The sequence below is a fragment of the Ovis aries genome, chromosome 17 (genome assembly GCF_016772045.2).
Source record: "Ovis aries strain OAR_USU_Benz2616 breed Rambouillet chromosome 17, ARS-UI_Ramb_v3.0, whole genome shotgun sequence".
Classification (NCBI taxonomy): domain Eukaryota; kingdom Metazoa; phylum Chordata; class Mammalia; order Artiodactyla; family Bovidae; genus Ovis; species Ovis aries.
Window position 1 is genome coordinate 56677618 of NC_056070.1, and position 23029 is coordinate 56700646.

The window sequence follows — 23029 nt, forward strand, 5'->3', positions numbered from 1 at the left end:
TTTCACTTTCATCAAGAGGCTCTTAAGTTCTTCTTTGCTTTCTGCCATAAGGGTGGTGTCATCTGCATACCTGAGGTTATTGATATTTCTCCTGGCAATCTTGATATCAGCTTTGCTTTATCCAGCCCAGCATTTTGCATGATGTACTCTGCATATAAGTTAAAGAAGCAGGGTGACAATATACAACCTTGATGCACTCCTTTCCCAGTTTGGAATCAGTCTGTTGTTCCATGTCCAGTTCTAACTGTTGCTTCTTGACTGCATACAGCTTTCTCAGGAGGCAGGTCATGTGATCTGGTATTCCCATCTCTTGAAGAATTTTTCACAATTTGTTGTGATCCACACAGTCAAAGGCTTTGGTGTAGTCAATAAGCCAGAAGTAGATGCTTTTCTGGAACCCTCTTGCTTTTTTGATGATCCAGCGAATGTGGGCAAATTGATCTCTGGTTCCTCTGCCTTTTCTAAATCTGGTTAGAACATCTGGAAGTTCACGGTTCATGTACTGTTAAAGCCTGGCTTGGAGGATTTTGAGTACTGCTTTGCTAGCATGTGAGATGAGTGCAATTGTGCAGTAGTTTGAACATTCTTTGGCATTGCCTTTCTTTGGGATTGAAATGAAAACTGACCTTTTCCAGTCCTGTGACCACTGCTGAGTTTTCCAAATTTGCTGGCATATTGAGTGCAGCACTTTCACAGCATCATCTTTTAGGACCTGAAATAGTTCAACTGGAATTCCATTACCTCCACTAGTTTTGTTCATAGTGATACTTCCTAAGGCCCCCTTGACTTTGCATTCCAGGATGTCTGGCTCTAGGTGAGTGATCACACCATTGTGGTTACCTGGGTCATTAAGATCTTTTTTGTAAGTTCTTCTGTGTATTCTTGCCATCTCTTCTTAATATCTTCTGCTTCTGTAAGGTCCAGACCATTTCTGTCCTCTATTGAGCCCATCTTTGCATGAACTGTTCCTTTGGTATCTCTAATTTTCTTGAAGAGATCTCTAGTCTTTCCCATTCTGTTGTTTTCCTCTGTTTCTTTGCATTGATCACTGAGGAAGGCTTTCTTATCTCTCCTTGCTATTCTTTGGAACTGTGCGTTCAGATGGGAATATCTTTCCTTTTCTTCTTTGCCTTTATCTTCTTTATTTGTAAGGTCTCCTCAGACAACCATTGCCTTTTTGCATTTCTTTTTCTTGGGGATGGTCTTGATCACTGCCCCCTGTTCAATGTCATGAACCTTTGTCCATAGTTCTTCAGGCACTCGTCTATCAGATCTAATCCCTTGAATCTATTTCTCACTTCCACTGTATAATCATAAAGGATTTTATTTAGGTCATATCTGAATGGTCTAGTGGCTTTCCTCACTTTCTTCAATTTAAGTCTGAATTTTGCAATAAGGAGTTCATGATCTGAGACACAGTCACTTCCAGTCTTATTTTTGCTGACTGTATAGAGTTTCTCCATCTTTGGCTACAAAGAATATAATCAATCTGATTTCAGTATTGACCATCTGGTGATGTCCATGTGTAGTCTTCTCTTGTGTTGTTGGAAGAAGGTGTTTGCTATGGCCAGTGCATTCTCTTGGCAAAACTCTATTAGCCTTTGCCCTGCTTCATTTTTGTACTCCAAGGCCAAACTTGCCTGTCACTCAAGGTATCTCTTGACTTCCTATTTTTGCATTCCAGTCCCCTATGATGAAAAAGACATCTTTTATTGTGGTAGTTTTAGACTGTCTTTTAAGTCTTCATAGAACCATTCAACTTCAGCTTCTTCAGCATTGCTGGCTGGGGATACACTTGGATTACTGTGATATTGAATGGTTTGCCTTGAAAACGAACAGAGATCATTCTGTCATTTTGAGATTGCATCCAAGTACTGCATTTCAGACTCTTTGGTTGACTATAAGGGCTATTCCATTTCTTCTAAGGGATTCTTCCTTACAGTAGTAGATATAATGGTCAGCTGAGTTAAATACGCCCATTCCAGTAGATTTTAGTTCACTGGTTCATAAAATGTCGATGTTCACTCTTGCCATCTCCTGTTTGACCACTTCCAATTTACCTTGATTCACGGACCTAACATTCCAGGTCCCTATGCAATATTGTTCTTTGCAGCCTCGGACTTTACTCCCATCACCAGTAACATCCACAACTGGATGTTATATTTGCTTTGGGTCTGTCTCTTCATTCTTTCTGGAGTTATTTCTCCACTCTTCTCCAGTAGCATATTGGGCACCTTACTGACCTGAGGAGTTCATCTTTCAGCGTCATATCTTTTTGCCTTTCTGCCCTTCCATAAATGACTTTATTACTAATCTGATATAAATGACTTTTACTAATCTAATAAATGACTTTATTACTAATCTAATATACTTTAGTCAATGAACTATTACACAGACTTCTCTGGTGATCCAGTGGTTAAGAGTCTGCGATTTCACTGCAGGAGTTGTGGGTTCAAGCCCTGGTCAGGAAATAAGATCCTACCTGGAACGTAGCCAAAAAAAAAAAAAAAAACCCAACTATTAAACATGTATAATATCATATAAGAAACGAATCGCCAGTCTTAGGTTTGATGCAGGATACAGGATGCTTGGGGCTGCTGCACTGAGATGACCCAGAGAGATGGTATGGGAGGGAGGTGGGAGGGTGGTTCAGGATCGGGAACATGTGTACACCCATGGCAGATTCATGTTGATGTATGGCAAAACCAATACAGTATTGTAAAGTAAAATAAAATAAAATCTAAAAAAAAAACCCTTTAATCTACCAGGAGCTCTCCTCCTCATTTTTTGGTTGATGTATCTGTCTCCCTCACTGTACCGAGCTCTGCAAGTGCAGGGAACATGACTTGCTCACTAATATATTGCTGGTTCCTAGCACAAATGTCTGACACAAGGTAGTTACTGGGTTAAGTTGTGGTAGAATAAATGTGGAGCAAAGTTCGCCCCACACCCACATTAAACAGTGCCCTAAACCCTTTCCAGTTTGGTCCGGTTCCAGTTCCACAATCACTCTGGAGCAATATAGCAACTTCTTCACAGTGGACCACAAAGAAAATCTTTGCTGTCTAGTTTACCTTTATTTCAATGGGATCACTATTTTTCATGCCTGGGTATTGTGAGAAAATTGACATTTGGCATCTTAAGAGGAAGGACTCAATGATTCAAGTTTAAAAAAAAAAAAAAAAGACTCTTACAACTCCCAGTCTTGGGAGTGAGTTGTGTAGAGGGATTGGAGTTCCTAATAAAGAAAATGGTTTGTTCAAACAACAGGGAAAAGTGTGGATTTAATGAGGACTCCACAGCGGCTAAGGTACAGACCTCATCTTTTACAGCTGCCTTCAGCAAGAGAAACAGAGATGATAAATCAGAAATCTGGAATCATTCCCAAGCTGCAGAGATCCAGTCCAAACACTAATTGACCTCCAGGAGTGACGGTGGAGTTTCAAAATCTAAATGCATCCTGATGTCAAAGCAATCAATACTCCCCAGGGGAGCCAGTTGAATTAGCCAGGACCCAGCCCTGGTGGCTCAGACAGTAAAGAATCAGCCTGTAACTTGGGAGACCTGGGTTCGATCCCTGGGTTGGGGAGATCCCCTGGAGAAGGGCATGGCAACCCACTCCAGTATTCTTACCTGGAAAATCCCATGGACAGAGGAGCCTGGCAGGCTACAGTCTGTGGTGTTGCAGAGAGTCAGATACGACTAAGCAGCTAGCATTTTCACAGCAGGCTGTAGCCCGCAAGAAACTGGACAGGGTCTGAAATGAATCTGTAGGCCAGAGTTGGAACTGGAATCAGAAAACAGTAGTTTAGCTCTGGCACTGCCATTTTTTCTGACAATGGATACTTTTCTTTCCCAGTAGACTATAAACTTCATGAGGTGCCAGGGTCCAGCCCCAGTGGATCCAGGGCGATTTGAAGGTGGGGACGGCGTCGGCGTCCCTGGAAAAATACATATTTAATTACAGATATATAGAGAGATTAGAAATCGGATAGTGTAGTAGGAAAATTAGTGGAGAAAAGGAGGCTGAATAACTTGGTTTATGTGGAATAGCATCCATGCTCCAGATGGGAATTCAGCCAGAAAAACGGGGAACAAGAGAGAAACGACATGGGGGAATCAGTCTTTCCGGAAACTGATCCAATTTCTTTATTTTGGGGTTTGCTTATATACCTTTTGTTACACATAGGGATGAATACAGAGTCACGCGGGGGTCAGCAGTCCTGACCTTTATCAAAATCAGGTGCTTCACATAAAAATGTCTTAGGGATTTTACATCATCTTCTGGCCATGAGACCTGCTGACAGTTTATGATCCTTTCTTTCTGATAACCAAAAACTTATTTTTTCCAAGGGTGTTTTTTCTTAAACCAGGCACCACCCTCCAAATAAAGTTGCATTCCTATAGGATGGGGGTGTAGTGAGTTACAATCAAGAAAGGAATTTATTTAACTCAAGGTTAACATGATTAATCTTAAAGGTTAATACTTATTTCTCCTATATGCTTAAAGGTTAATACTTATTTCTCCTATATGCTAGTTATATTCATTATAAGGGCAGGGAACATGGAGATTTAGCAGCAAACATCAGCCCAACAAATGAAAATCCTTTCACCAATGTTCCCCTTAAGATCTATTTAGTCTTAAGATAGTGATAAAATTACATTTTTACATAGAAAGGACACAGTGATTTATAACAAAGTACAGTGATCTATTACAAAAGAAAATTCATTAACTCAAAAAGTCTAGTATTGCTAACCTTAAAAACTACTATATTTCCTTTTCTATATTCCAAATACATTGATTAATATATTCCCAGGTGCCTAAGGATATGGAGGCCTGGTGGCAATCATTGACTCAACAAGGAGAAAAGCCCTATGCTAATCAGGACTTTCAAAATACTCCAAAACTCTGTGCTGTTTATGGTTGAGAGGTAGTAAACAATCATGTGCTAGTGGCAGGAGTACGGATAATCCTGTCACACAAGCTAGTCTGTCAGCAGAGAGGTTTGACCTAAGACACCCTTGTCACACCCAGGGCAGGGAATTAGTAGCAATTATTGGCACAACAAATGAAAAACCCTTCACCAATATAATTCCTAACCAACCCATTATACTAATAATTTCTAACTCCCCAAAAGAATTTGCCTTTAGTAAATCTAAAACATCTCATGCCTCTCAGATTGGGAGGCTGTAAACAATCACATGTGGCCGGACGAACCTATACAGGTGGGCTAGATAACCTTCAGAGGAGTCCGTAAGCTGAAACACTCTTGTCACGCCCAGGAATTTTTATTGCCTTAGAGCTGCACGTTTACTCCTTCTCAAGAGAAACGGTTATGGGGGAGAGCCCCCGTAAAGTCAGAGGTGTAGGTGAGAGCATAAAACAGACTCTGGTTTGGGGGTAGATGCTCAGGAACAGGGGGTTTCCTGCGGCTTGATCATGCCTTTGCGTATGCCAAGCCTCCTTCCTCATGACCTTTGCCATGGGCGAAGTTCCTCATGCTGGCTCCCGGCAATGAGGACAGGAATTCTGTCCATTCCTTTACCAATATAACCCCAGACCTCAGCACAGTGACATATGGGTAACAAATCTTCATCAAATATTTGTTGAAAGAGTGGTAGAATAAATTACTAAACGCTGTAGCACCCTTTCTTTAAACCTTGCAGCATTTCATTGCTGTCAGTTTCTCATTTTATGTCTCTCTATTCTCCACTGTGGAAATGACCCTCTAGCTAAGGTGCAAAGAAAGTAGAGCTGTGAGGCATCACCAATGTGGAAGCCTCTTCCACTTGGACCCTCATTCTCTATTTCCTCTCCCCTGTGGACTCTTAGCTTATCAAAGCCAAAACTCCCTCTTCTTGGGTTCATTTCCAGGACAGCCTTTCAGCCATGTAGATCTTCCTTTTGTTCAGTCAGATTAGAAGTTAGGGCATGATGAAGGGAAGGGGTGCAGATCCTTAGAGGAGGAGATGAGAGGTACCCACCCTGGCCTCCCTCATGGTTGATTATCAAAACAGCAATCAGATAAGTCACATTGCCAAGATTAACCCCCCACTACCTCATTGTCTATGCATTATTATTTAAAAGAATATCTGTCTCCTACTGTTATACTAGGCTTGGTATATGCCATAAGAACATGGGAGTGGAGGGAGAAAAATGTCTTTCTACTCTTCTATCATAATAATAATCACACTGGATTTTGATTTGTTGTTTATAATCTGTTTCTCCTAGGAGACTGTGGCTCCCTAAGGGCATGGACTATGTTTTATTTTTCTATACATCTAAGTGTCCTCAAGGCATTCACAAAGGGGTGGAGGTGGGTGCCATATGGTGATGTGCTCTGTTGAATAGTGGCTGAAAGAAAAGCTGCTGCCACTGGTGAAAAAGGAGCATTTTAAAATAAATTCATGCTTGTCTCCAACAGATCGCATCTGTCCAATGTTCTGTATGGTTGTACTTATGCTACAGAAGACAAAAGGCACCAAGTGGGAGTTTGGGCAACTGAAAGAGTGGACCATTCAGAAGGATCGGTCTACATAATAGCTCTCTCAACTGGAAGCCTTGGGTGCCCACCCTGACTCTGTTGTTCAGAATAGCACAGGCAGGATGGAAGATTTAGGATGCCACAAATACACTCTCCAGACTATAAGAGCATCCACAGGTACCACTAGGCACCAGTACCGATCACAGCCTAACATAGGATGGAATTCCAGCTAACATTTTTAATTAAAAATAGTTTTTTCTTAATACAAGCATAACATATGTTTGAGCTTCCCCGGTGACTCAGAAGTAAAGAATCTGCAATGCAGGAGACCTGGGTTTGATCCCTGGGTCGGGAAGATCCCCTGGAGGAGGAAACAGCAACTCAGTCCAGTGTTCTTGCCTAGAGAATCCCATGGACTGAGGAGCTGGGTGGGCTACAGTCCCTTGGTCTGTAAAGAATTGGACATGACTGAAGCAACTGAGCACGCAAGCACACAGTATTTGTTAATTGTGGAAGATTTAGAAAATACAAGGAAGCAAAATCATTTTTTCAAATACATATGGTACTAATACCTAGAAATAAACACTATCATTCCTTTCAGACTTTTATATATCAATCCTAGCACTTACCTCAGAGAGTGCTTGGCTACGTCTGCATGCTAGCTCAACTCTGACCCACACAGCTTCTGCCAGCTGCGTTCCTCTCCTAAATGCCCACTGCCGCCCCCACTTTGCTCCAGCCACAGAGACGCTCACCCCTGGTGGACCGTATGCATCGTCTGCGGCTCTTTTTTCATTCCATGACACACAAGCTGTTATGTATAAACTCTATCCCCTGCTCCTCTCAAGCCCTTCCCTTTGGATTATGAAGAGCCTGTTTTGTAAACTAAAAATTCGTTACATGTCCCTGCTACATCCACCCTAGCGCTCCTCAAGGAAGATTGTGTGTGTGTGTTTGTGTGCTTAGTTGCTTTGTCATGTCTGACTCTTTGCGACCCCATGGACTGTGGCCCATCAGGCTCCTCTGTCCATGAACTACTTCAGGCAAGAATAATGGAGTGGGTTGCCATGCCCTCCTCCAGGGGATCTTCCCGACCCAGAGATCAAACCCAGGTCTCCCGCATTGCAGGCGGATTCTTTACTGTCTAAGCCACCACGAAAGCCACGTAGGTCCCTCTTACTTATTAGGGAAGCATACCTACTAGGAAAAGAAAACACTCCCCCATATGCACGCACACAAACATTTCTGCCTTTCATCAATCTAAAAAGCTAGTAATTAAAAGACACTATTTTTAAAGTTGTACTAAACATAAATGTATAGATCAATGAATAATCACAAAGCAAAGATCTGTGTGACTGCCAGCCAGGTCAAGAAATAGAATGATGCCAGGCTTTCAGAAGTGCCCCATTCCGTCATGCTCCCTCTACCCTCTCAGAAGATAATACCTGCCTTGACATGTAACACTATACCTTGGTTTTGCCTGGGTTTTTGAATTTTCTGTAAGTAGCATCATATATTATATATTCTTTTGTTTATGATTTCTATCATTCAACATTATATTTGTGATATTTGTCCTTGACTCACCACTATTTTATGTAGCCCTAAGAAAGAAAAGGGCAGGTGGCTGTGATGGTGCACAAGTGCAGGCGAGAGGAGCTACCCCACGTCCGAGGTCAGGGGCAGAAGCCGGGAGTGCCAGGCTGCGAAGGTGCAGGAATGGCCGAGAGGAGCTACCCCACATCCATGGCCAGGGGCAGCGGCCAGGAGGAGCAACCACAGGTCCAAGGAGTGGTGGCTGTGGGGGCACAGGAGAGCCTAGAGGAGCTACTCCACGTTCAAGGTCAGGAAGGGCAGTAGTGAGGAGATACCCTTCATCCAAGGTAAGGAGCAGTGGCTGTGCTTTGCTGGAGCAGCTGTGAAGAGATGCCCCATGTCCAAGGTAAGAGAAACCCAAGTAAGACGGTAAGTGTTGCAAGAGGGCATCAGAGGGCAGACACACTGAAACCATACTCACAGAAAACTAGTCAATCTAATCACACTAGGACCACAGCCTTGTCTAACTCGATGAAACTAAGCCATGCCCTGTGGGGCCACCCAAGATGGGCAAATTATGGTGGAGAGGTCTGACAGAATGTGGTCCACTGGAGAAGGGAATGGCAAACCACTTCAGTATTCTTCCCTTGAAAACCCCATGAACAGTATGAAAAGCCAAAATGATAGGATACTGAAAGAGGAACTCCCCAGGTCATCAGGTGCCCAATATGCTACTGGAGATCAGTGGAGAAATAACTCTAGAAAGAATGAAGGGATGGAGCCAAAACAAAAACAATACCCAGTTGTGGATGTGACTGGTAATAGAAGCAAGGTTCGATGCTGTAAAGAGCAATATTGCATAGGAACCTGGAATGTCAGGTCCATGAATCAAGGCAAATTGGAAGTGGTCAAACAGGGGAGGGCAAGAGTGAACGTCAACATTCTAGGCATCAGAGAACTAAAATGGACTGGAATGGGTGAATTTAACTCAGATGACCATTATATCTACTCCTGTGGGCAGGAATCCCTCAGAAGAAGTGGAGTAGCCATCATGGTCAACAAAAGAGTCCAAAATGCAGTACTTAGATGCAATCTCAAAAACGACAGAATGATCTCTGTTCGTTTCCAAGGCAAACCATTCAATTTCATGGTAATCAAAGTCTATGCCCCAATCAGTAACACAGAAGAAGCTGAAGTTGAAGGGTTCTATGAAGACCTACAAGACCTTTTAGAACTAACACCCCAAAAAGATGTGCTTTTCATTATAGAGGACTGGAATGCAAAAGTAGGAAGTCAAGAAACACGTGGAGTAACAGGCAAATTTGGCCTTGGAATGCAGAATGAAGCAGGGCAAAGACTAATAGAGTTTTGCCAAGAGAACGCACTGGCCATAGCAAACACCCTCTTCCAACAACACAAGAGAAGACTCTACACATGGACATCACCAAATGGTCAACACTGAAATCAGATTGATTATATTCTTTGCACCCAAAGATGGAGACGCTCTATACATTCAGCAAAAACAAGACCGGGAGCTGACTGTGGCTCAGATCATGAGCTCCTTATTGTGAAATTCAGACTCAAATTGAAGAAAGTAGGGAAAACCACTAGACCATTCAGGTATGACCTAAATCAAATCCCTATGATTATACAGTGGAAGTGAGAAATATATTTAAGGGACTAGATCTAATAGATAGAGTGCCTGATGAACTATGGAATGAGGTTCGTGATATTGTACAGGAGACAAGGATCAAGACTATCCCCATGGGGAAGAAATGCAAAAAAGCAAAATGGCTGTCTGGGGAAGCCTTACAAATAGCTGTGAAAAGAAGAGAGGCGAAAAGCAAAGGAGAAAAGGAAAGATATTCCCATCTGAATGCAGAGTTCCAAAGAATAGCAAGAAGAGATAAGAAAGCCTTCATCAGTGATTGATGCAAAGAAATACAGGAAAACAATAGAATGGGAAAGACTAGAGATCTCTTCAAGAAAATTAGAGATACCAAAGGAACATTTCATGCAAAGATGGGCTCAATAGAGGACAGAAATGGTCTGGACCTAACAGAAGCAGAAGATATTAAGAAGAGATGGCAAGAATACACAGAAGAACTGTACAAAAAAGAGCTTCACGACCAAGATAATCACGATGGTATGATCACTCACCTAGAGTCAAACATCCTGGAATGTGAAGTCAAGTGGGCCTTAGAAAGCATCACTACAAATAAAGCTAGTGGAGGTGATGGAATTCCAGTTGAGCTATTTCAAATCCTGAAAGATGATGCTGTGAAAGTGCTGCACTCCATATGCCAGCAAATTTGGAAAACTCAGCAGTGGCCACAGGACTAGAAAAGGTCAGTTTTCATTCCAATCCCAAAGAAAGGCAATGCCAAAGAATGTTCAAACTACCGCACAACTGCACTCATCTCACACACTAGTAAAGTAACGCTCAAAATTCTCCAAGCCAGGCTTCAGCAATATGTGAACTGTGAATTTCCAGATGTTCAAGCTGGTTTTAGAAAAGGCAGAGGAACCAGAGATCAAATTGCCAACATCCGCTGGATCATCGAAAAAGTAAGAGAGTTCCAGAAAAACATCTATTTCTGCTTTATTGACTATGCCAAAGCCTTTGACTGTGTGGATCACAATAAACTATGGACAATTCTGAAAGAGATGGGAATACCAGACCACCTGACCTGCCTCTTGAGAAACCTATATGTAGGTCAGGAAGCAACAGTTAGAACTGGACATGGAACAACAGACTGGTTCCAAATAGGAAAAGGAGTACATCTAGGCTGTATATTGTCACCCTGCTTATTTAACTTCTATGCAGAGTACATCATGAGAAACACTGGGCTGGAAGAAGCACAAGCTGGATTCAAGATTGCCAGGAGAGATATCAATAACCTCAGATATGCAGATGATACCACCCTTATGGCAGAAAGTGAAGAGGAACTGAAAAGCCTCTTGATGAAAGTGAAAGAGGAGAGTGAAAAGGTTGGCTTAAAGCTCAACATTCAGAAAACGAAGATCATGATATCCGGTCCAATCACTTCATGGGAAATAGATGGGGAAACAGTGTCAGACTTTATTTTGGGGGCTCCAAAATCACTGCAGATGGTGATTGCAGCCATGAAATTAAAAGTCGCTTACTACTTGGAAGGAAAGTTATGACCAACCCAGATAGCATATTCAAAAGCAGAGACATTACTTTGCCAACAAAGGTCCATCTAGTCAAGGCTATGGTTTTTCCAGTGGTCATGTATGGATGTGAGAGTTGGACTGTGAAGAAAGCCTAATGCTGAAGAATTGATGCTTCTGAACTGTGGTGTTGGAGAAGACTCTTGAGAGTCCCTTGGACTGCAAGGAGATCCAACCAGTCCATTCTGAAGGAGATCAGTCCTGGGTGTTCTTTGGAAGGAATGATGCTAAAGCTGAAACTCCAGTACTTTGGCCACTTCATGTGAAGAGTTGACTCATTGAAAAAGACTCTGAAGCTGGGAGGGATTAGGGGCAGGAGGAAAAGGGGGCGACAGACGACAAGATGGCTGGATGGCATCACCGACTCAATGATGTAAGTTTGAGTGAACTCTGGGAGTTGGTGATGGACAGGGAGGCCTGGCGTGCTGCGATTCATGGGGTCGCAAAGAGTCGGACATGACTGAGCAACTGAACTGAACTGAAGAAAGAAAAAACACTATCAATCAAACTATAGCCAGAGCCTTATCACTTATACTTTTTATTTTATACCTATTTAAGGAGCTGTTTTAGACTTATTTGTTCAGACTTTCATCACTTATTATTCTTGTGCACTCATAAAGGAGAGAAATATAGGCAAAATAAATTGGCAGAGTATTCCTAAAACTCCTTCATGCACAGAATCCAATTCTGCTAAGTTACTTTTGACCCACAGTCAAATATTCATTTCCCTTTGCCATTCATCGTACTACCACATTGACGATAATGACTATTTTCCAGTGAGTGTTCCACTATTGTCTTCAGGGTTTTCTTCTAAGCTGATGACAGCTAATTTGAATGCTGGAACTTTCTTAATCTTATCAGAAATGTCAGTGAAAGATTTTTAGATATCAGTCAGAATTCACAGTCTTTCCTCAAATGTTTCCTAACAGTTTGTTGACTGAAACATGGAGCCAAGTGGTCCATTTAGGCCACCAGGAATAAGAAGCAAGTGTGCAAATACTCAGACAATTGACAATTACATAAAAATGGTCCTCTAGCTGGCAGTGGTTGCACATTGCCATCAATCTCCAAATGCATCCCAGTTTCTGAGATGATACATCATTATTTAATCTGTATTTTAGAAACAATGAAATGCATAAATAGATTCCTGTCGTTATCTTGCTTTAGTATTAGGAAATAATCATATAATAGGACTTATATTCCCCTAAGATAAGGCAGGGAAAAAATTAACAACCAGAGATGAATGGGTCAGTATAGGAAGAAACTATCTGGGCTAAAAAATCTTAAAAGCTTATTTAGGTATAAGGTGGGTTTGGCTGAATTTATCTAAATTTCAACTTAAAAAACATTCTTTGATGCTTTATGTCTTATTTTTTAATGACTGCACCATAGCTGTGTTCACTATCACAAGGAACACCATTGTCATCTACCCACCCATCTTCCCAAGACAGAAATTTAAGTGACAGCTCCCTCACCCATGACCTCTGCTCACACCTCGCCCCTTCATCACCAACACCCCAGTTCAAACCATCAGCATCATTGCTTACTTTGATGATACAGACATATTCTTACAGATTTATTCTTATATTTTCTAGACCCACTACCATCCATCTTCCACCAAACAAGCAAGGAATCTTCCTAAATTGTAAATGTAGTCGTGCCACCCCATGGCTCTAACAAATAATATCCAAACCCCTTATCATGCTTCGTAAGTTCTAGCATTTTCTGGCTTAGAAATATCACATATGTCCAGACTGGTATATCCTGAACAACTCTAGGACACCCCATGTTCTAGACTATAACTTTATTATGCTGTGAGCTGTCCGCTATACAACCTTCAGACCATACACAGCAGCCTTGCCCCTGCTAACTTCTCAGCTTCATTTGTACTACTTTCCTTCTTGTTCTCCATCGTGGACCCACTTGGACCTTGTCTTAGTCTCCCAAACACATCAAGCTCCTTTCCAACTTTGTCTATGCCATTCTGTCTTTTTAGACACACTCTTAATTCTCTTTTCACTTAAATAACTCCTACTAACCTTCGACATCTCCGTTTGAATGACACTTTCTCCAGAAAGCTTTCCCTGATTGTCCAAGATTTCTGTACAACCAGAAATGTTAAAATGTCTCATGTGCTTTACGGTTTAATATCTGTATTCTTGCCTGGTATGTAAGCTGCCCAAGGGAAGAAGCTGTCTGTCTCCTTGCTAATATACTCCCAATGTTCAACACAGTGCCAGCACACAGCAGGTGTTCAATAATTAGGGAACGAATGAGGGACTGGAAGAATAGATGTAGGATGGATGGATAGGTGGGCAACTGAATGAATGAATTCATAAGACAAACAGAGACAGCATTAATTCACTTGGTGAACCTCAGTGCTATTTGATATCTCTATTCTTCTCTCCTTCCACTTCCTAAAGTGTCACCCACCCAAACTGGTCTGAGAATTGGGACCCTACAAGGGTTCAAACTGTCTACATGAGTGGCTAAATGTAGCAAAGAAAACACAAGATACCCAGTTAAATGTGAATTTCAAATGAGCAGTGAATTTAGTGTCTCAAAGTGAATAATAATTTTGGAATAATTTCACTTTGATATACTTTTAAAAAATCATTGTTGGGGACTTCCCTGGTGGTCCAGTGGCTAAGACTCCATACTCCCAGTGCAGGGAGCCTGGGTTCAATTCCTGGTCAGAGAGCTAGATTCTACACGCTGCCACTAACAGTTCACAAGCACAACTAAAGATCCCACATGCCACAACTAAGACCCAGCACAGCCAAAAACAAACAAAAAAAAATCATTGTTTATCTGAAATTCACATTTAACTTTGAATTCAGTATTTAATCCAACAACCATAATTCAACTTCTTCAAACTTTGACCTATGTATCCTCAGCTCCATCCTCTGCCTTCTGCTCACCTCTGTCACAGGGGTCTGACCTCTGCTGACTACATTTCCCAGAACCCTTTGCTAGCTGGCTTCTGGGTTTCACCAAGGGGAAGCACGGGTGGGAGAGTGGTAGCTAACAGTAGGAAAGAAGTCAGTCTGTCTTTCCCGTCTTGTCTGCCTCAGGCTTCATCTCTTGTAGCAACCAGGTCACCTGTAAGCCCAGTTCCTGTTAGAAGACTCTCCATGGTTCCAGCTTCCGAAGGATGATCCCAACTCCTGGTCATACCACCTCTTCTCTCTGTCCCTCTGGCCTAGGAATAGAGCAGCTTTGGCTGTTGCCAGTCTCTAAGTTCCCTGCATTTAATTCTTTTTGCATCAAGACCACTGAATGTTTCTGTTTTCCTGATTTGAACTCTCAACCTCCACTCAGATTGTAGTTAGAAATTGCTTCCCTGGTCTAAGGTTTCCCAGTTAGCTCAAACAGTAGAGAATCTACCTGCAGCATGGGAGATCTGAGTTCAATCCCTGGGTCAGGAAGATTCCCCTGGAGAAGGGCATGGCAACCCACTCCAGCATTCTTGCCTGGAGAATCCCATGGACAGAGGAGCCTGGTGGGCTACAGTCCGTGGGGTCACAAAGAGTCGGACACGACTGAGCGACTAACACTTTCACTTTCTCTGGCCTAATGTTTGAGGAAATGGCTTCAGTATTATTTTATGAGTAATAATAATAGAGCTAATATTTACTGAGCAGTTACTATATGCAAAGTACATCTCATGTGCTTCATCTCATTTACCTTCCAGTATAACTTTGTGACTGGACACTATTGTCCCTACTTTGAAGATGAGGAGCCAGTGGCTCACTGAGACCAAGGTGATGCCTTTAAAAAAGAGCAAACCCAGCAGGTGTGACTTCATGTTCTGAACTGCTCACTCCACTGCCTGGGAATCCAGTCCAAGCTTCCCCTGCTCATGCTCTTACAGCCAGTGCCAGTTCTCTCAGAGGACATGGGCATCTTTAGAAGCTGCTGTGTGAGCTTTCTCTGGAGGGATCTTTGAGTTTTCAGCCAGCAGCCCATTCCCTGAGGGTGCTTCGAATGAACCAGTCTCCATAGTGTATGTTTATGCGGGGGTGGGTGTAACAAAATGGGAGTGACCTTCAAATTGGCAGTGAAGTCACTGTGTCAGTTGTCCTCATGGTAAGAAGCCAGCCAGCCGGTTCAGCAGGGGATCCAGGGAGACAGGAGAGGCACAGCCAGACTGAAGGGATGCCATTAATCAGGCAGAGGGGCTGCTGGCACCAGGGGAGGGCCTGCCCAACAAATATGAAGTGTCACCCAGGCAGCACTGTGAGCAGGTCCCCTTATGTATGCTACCTCGGGAAGGCCCATTTCATGGCAAAAATAAATAATGAGATGAGTTCCACGTCTATTCCTCCATCACTCTTCTGCGTTTCTGGGGAAATCACAGCTAATGGAGCACTGCCTGACTCTGAACTTCACAAACCAGAACGCATGGAGATTCCCCCATAGGGATTCAGATCCCAGAGGGCAGTTCAAACAGACCTCAGCCCTGTTAGCCAGCAGCTCCTGGCCTCACACAGACCCAGCTGTTTAACATTCGCAAACCATGATCAATTTTTAACACAGCACAGATGTCAGGGAGTGGGCAGAAAGCCAGGCAGAAATGAAGTTAGCGCAATTTGATTTGGCCAGGTTTCCTAATCTGAGGAGAAGTGGAGGAGAAAAGGTAGGGTGTGGTCTGGACCAACTGGAAAGCAGACAGAGTACACGTCTGGCAGGTTATTTCCTGGGACTCCCCAGAGCAAACACCCGAAGCTTGCAGGTCACACTGCGGTGCCCCAGGAGGGCTCACCTCTCAAGTCTGACTTATTCATTCGCTGTTTAACAGGTCGTTACTGAGCACTACCATATTCAAGGCATTGTGCTGGGTCTAATTCCCAAACTCCTCTATCAGGGAAGACTTTCTCCATCTTCTGCCCCATCCTGTCAAGATCTTGCCTTCTGGTCATTTGTTTCAAACTGGGTGAGACTATTAATTGTGCACCTACTCTGTGCCAGGCATGACAGTTGAATATACAGCAATGAACCAGACAGATCTAATCAGTGACATACAGTGGAAAGAATAGATTTAGAGGCCAAATATCAACTTTGGACAGATGGGTCAACCCTTAGAACAGCAGTTTCCTTGTTGGTAAAATGAGGCTAAGCCTACCCATTCACAAAGATACTACGAATCTCTGAGATAAAGAATGTGAAAATTACTATTTATACCTACAAAGACCCTATTTCTAAATAAAGTCACATTTTGAGGTGACCAGTAGATATAAACTTGAGGAGATATTAATCCACAATAATTACACTATGCTATCTATCAATTAATCAATATTTTTAGAAGTTTGACTGTATGTTTCTATCTCTTATTACTCAACCACCCTGTAAACTCCCAGAGATCAGGAAGAATGGGTAATATTGTCTTGGATTCTCATTTTCACCAACATGCAAATATCTGTTAAGTGAATGAATGATTACATGAATGGATGAAGGAAAAAATAATAGGGGGTGGAAAACTGAAGGGCCAGGCTGGTAATATAAACAAGGGCAAGAGGGGCCTGATGGCATGAACTTGAGGCCACTTGTCCTTAATGAGGGTACTGTTACTCAACTCCAACCAACTCTTGCCATGCCAGAATCAAGCCCATTATTGCCAGACCTTCTAATTTTTCAACAGAAGCATAAAATGTGACTTTTATGTGAAATCTTCTAAGGGTTAAATGTTAGCAATAAACTTAACCTTTGAAAACACAGTATTGAATAAACAAATACACTAATGGTGGACTACCAGCTTATAACCACTTTTAAGACCTAAGGAGGGCCTCTGATGGTGACACTTCAGGAAGGCCAGTGATAAAGGCATCTGAGATGACTGGCTTTGCAGTGTCTCTCCTCTGTGGACCTGTCTGTTCAGTTTGTGTAGCCCTGCTTAGATTTACAAGTGAGAGATTCACATCCTCGTCAATTCACGCATTTGAGAAGTATTTATGGAGCCTCTACTTTGCATGCCTCTATCTGTTAGGCTGGGCACACCCATGAGACTAAAACAGACATACTGCCTGCCCTCAAAGAGCAAAGGGACAGAGAGATTAAACTATTCAAATAATTATTTAATCATGCTGTGCTGTGCTTAGTCGCTCAGTCACGTCTGACTGTTTGTGACTCCATGGACTGTAGCCCACGAGGCTCCTCTGCCCATAGGGATTCTCCAGGCAAGAATACTGGAGTGGGTTGCCATGCCCTCCTCCAGGGGATCTTTCCAGCCCAGGGATAGAACCCAGGTCTCTCGCATTGCAGGAGATTCGTTATGTCTGAGCTACCAGGGAAGCTCAAGAATACTGTGGTGGGTGGTCTATCCTGTCTCCAGGGGATCTTCTGGAGCCAGGAATCGAACCAGGGTCTCCCACTTTGCAGGCAGATTCTTTACCAGCTGAGCTGCCACTAAAAAGAAGACAGGGGCAAATGTTTCCTCTCTCAGTTTTCTGGCATTTTTCTTAAGTTTATTTGAGAATGGAAAAACACGGAAGGGGTCATTGTCATAACCTGCAGAACCCAAACAGGTGAACAGAATCTTTTAAAAAATGATTGGAAAAGTCAACAACAATAGCTACCATTTAGTGAGCATCTACTATATATCTGTCATTGTGCCAGATTTGTTAAATATGTCTTCTTTAACTACCAAAACAAGCCTGCAGGGTGTTATTTCCATTTTCTAAAGGAAAAACACTAAAGCTAAGGGAGATTAAGTCAACTGCCCAAGATTAGGAATGCAGTGAATGGCAGAGCCGAGAGTTTAACTCATGTATGTCTCACTCTGCAGCTCATGGTCTTTCAAGCGCATAATATTCTTTCTCTGCAAGCATTATAAACACACACCAAGTGCAAACTCCCTGTCCAGACTTCCAGCCAACACGGTAAACAATCCCCTGAGAGTATAATAACTCTAAACATAGCAGTTTCTCACTTATCTAATATTTCAGGGCAGTGTTCCTGAATGGTAGGGCAGCTCTGGCCAACAGTAACTCAAGCACCCAGAACCTTTCTATCTCCAGCTTCAAAATCAAACTGGCTTCCAAGATGGTCAGGGTGGGGAAAAAACAAGAAGGATTGTGGGTGTGAGGTTTTCATAGCAAGTAGACCACAAATTTCTGTTTACATCCCACTGGTTACAACTCAGTCACATGGCAGCAGGTACTGCAAGTAAGGCTGGGAAATGTAGTCTGTGAGGGGAAAAAGAAGGAAAACTAATTTAGGGCTAGTACTCTCACCTGGTGGCTCAGATGGTAAAGCGTCTGCCTACAATGTGAGAGGTTCAATCCCTGGGTTGGGAAGATCCTGTGGAGAAGGAAATGGCAACCCACTCCAGTATTCTTGCCTGAAAAATCCCATGGACGGAGAAGCCTGGTAGGCTACAGTCAGTCCATGGGGTCGCAAAGAGTCGGACACGACTGAGCAACTTCAGTTTCACTTTCACTCTCACCACACTGCTTTCTAATAATTCATTTATTCCGGCTGTATCTTTTGGGTACTTGCAAAAGTTCACCAAGGCTTACCTTCCCTCCTGGAATGTTCAAGGAGCTTTTATTCATGTGCTTTGCATTTTTATATTTACATAGCTAGCTATTTTAAGTCTTTATAACTGCTTAACACTATCATTATCTTACATGCTTTGCTGTGGTTGGAGTCTCAGGGAGAGATATGCTTTCTTTTCTGCAGATTAGAAATGAATATAGCCCCCTAAGCAATCTTGCCAAGGACAAAGAAAATGATATAAAGAATGAAAAGCTTTCAAAAGGAAAATATTACTCACATAGTCATCCAGAGCTAGGTCTGCAAAGGAGATATGAACGTAACACAAGCCAATTTCAAGCAAATGTCATCTAAGACACTTCAGAGGTTCCCTCTTGTCAAGTTTCCCTTTATGACACACTGAAAAATTCAGGGTATGTCAATAAATCATGATTTGCCATTTCCCTCTAAAACCCTCCCTGTTGTGAAATTCCAAGTAGCTAATCCCTAGAACAATATCTTCTAGAACATTTTACTGAGTATGTCTGGGTTTACTTTATGTTACCCTTTATGTAAAGAAAAAAGTCTTGCTTTATTCACCACCAGCAGGGGCTATTTTGGGGCTCCAAAATCACTGCAGATGGTGACTGCAGCCATGAAATTAAAAGACGCTTGCTCCTTGGAAGAAAAGGTTATGCTATCTAGGTTATGACCAACCTAGACAGCATATTAAAAAGCAGAGACATTACTTTGCCAACAAAGGTCTATATAGTCAAAGCTGTGGTTTTTCCAGTAGTCATGTATGGATGTGAGAGTTGGACCATAAAGAAAGCTGAGCGCCGAAGATTTGATGCTTTTGCACTGTGGTGTTGGAGAAGACTCTTGAGAGTCCCTTGGCATGCAAGGAGATCCAACCAGTCCATTCTAAAGGAAATCAGTCCTGAATATTCATTGGAAGGACTGATACTGAAGTGGAAACTCCAATACTTTGGCCACCTGATGTGAAGAGCTGACTCATTTGAAAAGACCCTGATGCTGGGAAAGATTGAGGGCAGGAGAGGGATATAACAGAGGATGAGACTGTTGGATGGCATCACTGACTCAATGGACATGAGTTTGAGTAAGCTCTGGGAGTTGGTGATGGACAGGGAAGCCTGGTGTGCTACAGTCCACAGGGTCACAAAGAGTCAGACACAATTGAGTGACTGAACTGAACTGAGCAGAGGATGCATACTTAAAGGGTTCTTCTCCCCCAGTGTGGGGAATGCACACAGCCTCAAATGCCTCCCCTACAAAGGAAATTATTCAAACTTTGTTTCTTGGCGTACTCTTTCTGTGGATGCTAATAGATGTTTTAAAAGAGAATGGGAAGCAAAAAAAAGAGATTCTGAAAGGAAAATAAGGTGAGAAACTGGGTTAAAGAAAAAGAGGTTTTTTAATTGCAGGACTTTCAGAATATTTTGTATGTTAATTGGGGATTGAATATTTAAGACAGGGCACAGGTTGACTCTGGAGATAGAAACAGGTGCTTTCCTTTCAAACGGACCAGAAGACACCTACAGAGAGTGATTATGCTTTTAATTTACATATATATTCACATATGTATGATTCTACTGAGCTTGAAAAACAAAGTCCTCTGCTCTGCTCAAAATATTAGAAGAGGAGATATTAGATACTTTCTCTGACAACCCCATAGGAAGTCAAGAATTTGGAGAAAGAGAAAAAACAACAACTCTCCTTTAAATTCAAATTAAGATCAGAAGCTTTGGGGTCAAAAGGCCTGAGTTCAAATCCTTATTTGTCCACTCACCTGCTGTGCAACCTTCATTAAATTAACTAACCTCTCTAAGCACCATTTCTTGATGTTTCATTTCCTTGCGCATGAAATGGGATTTATAATAACCCCATTGTCCCTATTTCATTGGGACACTGAGACGATTAATTGATACAAACTCTTGAAAATACTTTTAGAATGCTTGCTGGCACCCATAAATCACCTGCCCTCCAAAAATACTAGCCCGTATCATTGTTACTCTGGTATGCTGTATTTCCCAAGTTTATACAACATGGGAACCTTTTAACATAGAATATCCAACAGCATCTCAAAGGATACCACAGAACCAAATTTGAGAAATGCTAAATATGAGGGGGTCCTATGAAGATGGCATCCTATGATGAAGACAGACCACAGGGCATTACCAGACCCAAAGAGTTCATTAGGAGCTCAACATCATGAACATGGTCTCTCCGCCCATCTCTCAAAATCCAAAATGGTACATCTGGAGACGTGCCAATTTCCTGGGACCACCTGCAAAGCCTTGGAGTCTGGGTCTCCTGCTCACCAAGTCCCAATCCCAGCCAGGGCTTACAAAGTGTGAGGCTGGCCTTTCTCCATTCAGTATGAGGTTTAGCTGGCTGAATACTACATGGAACTCTTATAAAGACTGCTACAGGCAATGCTTCCCTGTCTCCTCTTGGGGCTCATTCTGCTCCCGTGGAAGAGAGCTCTTTTCCCCTTTGAGCCTACTTCCGTTTGTCTACTCGAAGCTCCAACAGATGATCTGCCATCAAATGCAGTTACAGCCGCTTGAGTTTCAGTGGATACCAATAGTAAAATCAGAGTCACCCTCTCCTTAGCACTTTCAATATGCCAGGCAGTATATAAGCACCTGAAATGCATCACCTCATTCAACCCTTAAAAGAACTCAGGAGGTCGGGTCTGCTACCATGCCCATGTCACAGATGAAGAGAGTGTAGTTCTAAGAGATAGAATGACTTGCCCAAGTTCTCACAGTCAGTTATGATCTGAACCTGAGCCAGGTCTCCTGAATGTGGTTCATCTACTTCACATCACCTCCTTTTCCTCATGGTTTCTCTCCCTCTCCTGCCTGCTCTCTGCAATGATCTCTGAGAAAGAATGTGATGGATTTTGGTGGGGAGGGGGAAGGCCAGTCGGACACATTGATTTTCAGAAAAACAGCTTTCTGCTCATTGATGTTCAACAAATTGGCCTGCTTCCAGTATCAAAACTAGTGGTTGGTGGGTAACTCAAGAAAGTCCCAGTGAAGAATCGTAAAACATAATGCCTCCATGTCCTGACTGTTTTAGTTTCACCTAAAACAAAGTACGTCACTTTTTTCGCCAATCTTTGGAGGCAGGGAAAAGGCTTTGTCTTGGAGCATGGGAACCCTGATGGAATTCCCTGTCTCTTTCTTGCATTAATCACAACCATAATATATTACCTCTGATATCCAATTTCAATTTCTTTAGAGTGGAGCACTTTAAAGAAGGCACACATGAAGGAACCTGAGTACCACATTCTTTCAGATTGTTAGGATTTTTTTTTTTTTTTTTGCTAATCTTTTAGTTTTCGTTCCCTAATTTGACAGCATTTCTTCACAACTCACCTTGTCAAGTTGTCACGTGAGTGTATGTTCCTCGGTTATTTGTCTCGTCACAATGAAGATTTGGAGCAACGGACATTAGAGCCCTCGGCGCGTCACAGCTCTCAGGTCTTGGACAAACCGTGTTATAGCTCTTAGGCAAATCGGTGTTACAGCTCTATTTTATTTAGAAGATAGCAGGAGAATCCATCCTTGAAGTGTGAGGGCATGCCAACCCAAAGATTTGAAGGGAAGAGAGTGGAGGAGCACGTGGGAGAGGGGGAGAGAGAGAGAGAGGGAGAGAGAGAGAAAGAGCGCACGCACGCGGGAGAGGAAGAGAGCGAGAACGCGCTTTGGCTCCTCCTTTTCTATGTTTTCCTCCACCTGGGCCTGCCCTATGCAAATTGGGCTTAGCCAGTAGTGCTGTTTGTCCTACCTGAAGTCTTCACTCTGGTCCTCCGACCTTCTTTTGTTCTATTTTCACAGGCTTTTCCCTTCCTTGCCTTTTAGCCACCGCCATTTTGGACTCCTTTTCCCTATTCTACCTACCTAACCAAGTCTTTTCAAAGCATTTGACTCAGTTGTCACAGAAACGACTCCTCCCTTTTAGCTCTTGTATTTCATCTCTGATTTGTAATACTTAATTAAACTATATGCTCAAAGCAGAACAAGATGTAGGATCTGTGATCTTCCTCCAGACATCTGCCCAGCTGATTCCTTCACATTCTTCAGATTGTGCTCAGAGGTTCCTTCTCAGTCAGAGAAAATGACCACACTCCCTGTCCTTTCCTGCTCATTTTTCCCCATTTCTTTTCTAATCATCTCAGGTACTGACCATTTTATTTCTTTCGCTTATGGTTGTCTCATCCCATTAGAATGTAAGTGACATGATGACAAAGATTTTAGTCTATTTTGTTTGCAGATTTATCTTTAGTGCTGGGCACATAATAGGTCTTCAGC

General features: G+C 42.5%; 1 long non-coding RNA gene across 1 annotated transcript in view; it reads right to left on the bottom strand.

Annotated features, from left to right (window-relative positions):
- The window catches only part of LOC132658064 (uncharacterized), a 258440-nt gene extending 236029 nt beyond the window's left edge, over nucleotides 1-22411 (bottom strand). Inside the window, exon 1 of the long non-coding RNA XR_009597069.1 lies at nucleotides 22094-22411. This is a non-coding gene — a long non-coding RNA (uncharacterized LOC132658064). The remainder of the gene's footprint in view (nucleotides 1-22093) is intronic.
- Nucleotides 22412-23029: the final 618 nt, after the last annotated feature.